The 4,238-nt window shown below is 46.2% G+C and overlaps 1 pseudogene; it reads right to left on the bottom strand.

Annotated features, from left to right (window-relative positions):
* Positions 1–1,071: 1,071 nt before the first annotated feature.
* Positions 1,072–4,238, bottom strand: part of LOC101576632 — a 33,135-nt pseudogene continuing 29,968 nt past the window's right edge.

Genomic DNA, 4,238 nt, shown 5'->3' with positions numbered 1-4,238 from the left:
GTGTTTACTAATAAAAAATTGCAAAAACCCCTGTTACTTAGTATTATTTCAAAATAACACATAATTTGATTCAATAATTCTACTTCTAGAAAGCTATTCAGAGTAATTGGAAAATATAAGTAAAATGCATATTCAAAACTGTGGCTGTATTATATGTAATACAGAAATTCCCCAGTTTGTAACAGGAAATGTACTTTATGTAGCACACCAATATAGAGAGATATTATAAAACTTGGAAAATGTTTAATAATATTTAGGCAAAATGTGGAAGTATAGTACTCAAATATAAATGTCAAACAGAGTAGATAATATGTTTTGGGCAATTAATACTGAACTAAATTACCCAGAAACGTGAGGGGCTTCACACCACAACCTAACACCAGTTGGAAAGTGGCCCTGGCCACTGCTCTTCAAGTAGTCAACTAGGGATGAAGGCCTGGCTGGTGCACAGCGGCTCCAGGGGCTGCATGGCTTCCAGGGCCACCATAGATGGAGTGGCCAGAGCCTTGTGGTAGGACGTGTTTAAGGCCTGCAGTGACTCAGATCATTCTTGTTCCCATTCCACTGAGGAGACATGGATCATGTGGCTCTGCCTAATTTCAGGGGAAACTGAAAAGTGTAATTCTCTTTTATTTTTTATTTTTTGTGGCCCCCAAGCCTTTATTAACAGCAAATCTCAGGATGAAGTGTGAGCTGTGTGACAGGGGGACAGCGTGGGGGCCAGACAAAGGGGTGACCCAGCCAGAGGGATGCTGTGAGCAGGTGGCCATCACTGGCAAGCTGCAACATAATAATGCTGGTGGGCAGGCATAGGTGCGGGAGGAGGGCAGGGAAGCCACCTCATAAAACATCAGGGTCATGGGACACACAAGACATGGAGAATGTTGGGGCAGGGGAACACACAGAACAGGCAGACACACAAGGAGGTGTGGGGATGCACAAGGCCCCATGATGGGGACACATCGGGGCATGGGCTGGGCTTGGACAGCTCTGCAGATGGCCCCTGCCTCCTCCTGGCAGGGGGGATATACTGAGGCAGGGCTAGGCAGCAGGTTACTGTCCCCACAGAGCCAGGCTCGGGGTCCTGGCAGGGTCAGCTGGAGGCAGACGGGTCCCAGCCCCACAGAGGGTGGAGGCCTAGGGCTGAACGGTGCCTTCAGGGTCTCTGTCATTGATGTAGCTGCCCACAGCCCCAGGTTTCCCTCACAAGGGTCCAAGAGGATTCCATGCCGGCTTGTGACAGCAGGGCTGGCCATCACGCTCTGCATGGCTCCTGGCGCCAAAGTCTTAGCACAGCACTCACAATGCAGGCATGGCCGGTGCCGTTCCTTGCCTAGGAATGTCACCTTCTCAGCAAAGTAGACTCTCTTGTTGGAGCAAGGACACAGGTTGGGCTCCCCAGTGAATGTGGTCACACTGGAGGATCTGCTGGGCCCCCTTGGGGGGGGGAGCCATTGGCCTTTTGCTCCCCAGCATGGACTGCAGGGCCTCGATGGGGCCAGTGACTGGCGCACCCTCAGAAATGGGCTTGTCATAGATGTAGGAGCCCTCACCACCAATGTTCGCACCTTTGGGTCCAAACACTGTGGCATAGCAGGGCTTGTGGCAGAAAGGCTTCCCATCATGCTCTGCATGGCCCCCTGGTGTCAGCGTCTTGGAGCAGTGCTCACACTTGAGGCAGAACTTGTGCCAGTCCTTGCTCAGGGAGCGCACCTTCTCTGCAGAGTACACGGTCCTGTTGCACTCTGGACACTTGGAGGCCGTGGGCTGTGCACCTGGTCAGCCGGCGCCCCATGCCCGCTCCTGTAATTCTGTTTTATTTTTATTTTTTAAAAAATATTTTATTTATTTGTGTGTGTGCGTGTGTGTGTGTGGCCCACCAGGGGGCGGGGCTGGCTGGCATGTGGTGCTGGGGGACTGAACCGCGGTCCCTGTGCTTTGCCAAGCCTGCTCCAAGTAGGTGCTTTAGACCACTGAGCCATCCCACCAGCTCTGTAATTCTGTTTTAAACGAGAAACAGTCTGGTTAGTGCGTTTCTTGTCTCTGCCACAGTGGGGAACCAACCCTTCCCAGCAAAGAGCCAATTTGCTCACACGTAGACATACATACCATGAAGAGTGTAGGCATACAGCAAGATTGAAAGTATGCAAAACACAGTAAATGGATTTGTTTGTAGGTGGTGAGATTTTACATTATTTCAGTCTTTTTTATTCATTTTAGGCCCAAACCAGTGCAATATAAATATTTCATTATCTAAATGATGTTTTGAATAATATAAAGCTTCTTATTCTGTAAATTATGTAAGGAAATAAGACATTCAGGATTTGATATTAACTCTTTTACCCCTCTTTCCTGCTAAATTCCTACAAAGATGGCTTGGCTTTCTTTAGGAATCCCTCCCCCTCACTTTAGAAATTCTTTTCCAGTTCTAATTTCAAAACTGAGTTTTTCTCACTTAGGGGAAAAGCATGCTGAAATTGTAGACAATATGTTTTTATATAGATAGTTTTATTCTAATTTAGTGAGTAATAAATTTATTGTTTTTGAAAAATCAAATTCCTCATTACCTCTAAGTGTTCATGGGCTTTTCAAACCAATTTCAGAATTCTGGCAACATTTCATTTGCCTTAAAGAATACATGTAATGTTTTTTGGTAGCACATAAAATGAAATGAAGCAATTTTGTGGGTTGACATTCTGGGCAGAGGAAACAGCGTGTGTAAAGGTGTCCTTTGTGAGTGCCAATGATTTGTGGTGGTGCTTTTCAAGGCGTGGTTTCCAGACCATCAGCATGGGCTGAGAACTTTTAGAAATGCAGCTCTTAGGGCCCCTCCTCTGATGGCTAATCTGGTTTGCCTTTGTCTGTCTATTTGTAGCAGCAAATCCCTCCGCTGGAAATCTCTTTCCAGTGCAAATTAGGATAACGGATCATCTCGCTCTGCTTATCCCAGGCCTAGTGAAGCAGAAGCTCTCGCTAAGGGCCCAGCAGTCTGCATTTTTACAGTTCCTCCTGGTGATTCCACGCAGGCTCATGTCAGAGACCAGCTGACCCAGGGTCCTGGGAGGAGTCTGTTACTGCCCAGTGACAAGGAAGTCGCTGAGTGAGCGAGGCTGGGGAGGAAGGCCAGTGAGAAAATAGCACATTAGAGTTTCAGTCTCAAATGTCGTGTGTTCAGGAAGGAGATCCGATCGTGAAGATGCTGTGCGCATCAGTGGGTTAATCATGTAGAGTTCACAGCCAGATATGCTGGTAGCAGGTGGGTCTGGCCACACGACCTAGACCCCTGCCTCCCGGCTCTGGCCTAGCAATGGGAGCAGTTTCCCTCGTGCAGACTTTCATGCCGCGCAGACTCTGCCTGGACCCAGCCAACCACGAAGTGAATGCAAGAGCCGAAGCAGACCCCACGCCTTACCTTGTGGCTGTCTGGTACATAGTTTGGGCAACCAGGAAAGTGACTAAGGCGCTCCATTTTATCACTAAATGAAATAAAGTCATATTTTAACTAAACCCAGTTTGCAAATTTATATAACAATATCTCAAAAGAAACCAGTGCCCTCCTGGCTGCTACCTTTACCTGTCTGTGGACTTTAACGAGATTTCTGAATAACTGTTCAGTTGTAGCCAGACAGCACACACGTGTTTTGTGTATACAGTCATCACCCAAATGTGAACTCGAATACTTTTGTGGAAATAGGAAGCATTGCCGGCTCATCAGATACATATTCTTTGGGAGATGTTAGGTCCAGGTTATGAATAAGGACTTATGAAATTAAGAGCAACTGCAGAATTATTCTATTTTCATTTGTTTGGAAAATGTATTGAAAGCAGTACAAAATGTGAAGCTTTATAATAATGCTGCGCTTTTACATGCATAAGAAATGTTTCAGTGGTTCTTACAGTTAATGTTATAATTTGCTTTCTTTGAAACTTGTACATATATTTGGAAGTAAGAACCTGTGTCTCAAAACTGAAGATAATCCCTGGGTGGGATCTATTCATATGTCATTTTCTTTAATTTTATTTAGGAAATGGGTGGTTTCTGGAGGATGTTGTGGTGAAGGACCCTACGACCAATGATGAGTACGCCTTCTTCTGTCACAGGTTTGTAGATGTACTTTATTTTATTTTTTGTCTTTTTGAGACAGGATCTCACTATGCCATTCAGGTTGGCCTTGAGCTCACTTTGTAGCCCAGGCTGGTTTCAAACTCACAGCAATCCACTTGTCTCAGCCTCCCTA

The sequence above is a fragment of the Octodon degus genome, unplaced genomic scaffold (genome assembly GCF_000260255.1).
Source record: "Octodon degus isolate 3935 unplaced genomic scaffold, OctDeg1.0 scaffold00054, whole genome shotgun sequence".
In the NCBI taxonomy this organism is placed as follows: domain Eukaryota; kingdom Metazoa; phylum Chordata; class Mammalia; order Rodentia; family Octodontidae; genus Octodon; species Octodon degus.
Note: the sequence above shows the minus strand (reverse complement) of the source record. Positions and strands in the feature narration are given on the sequence as shown.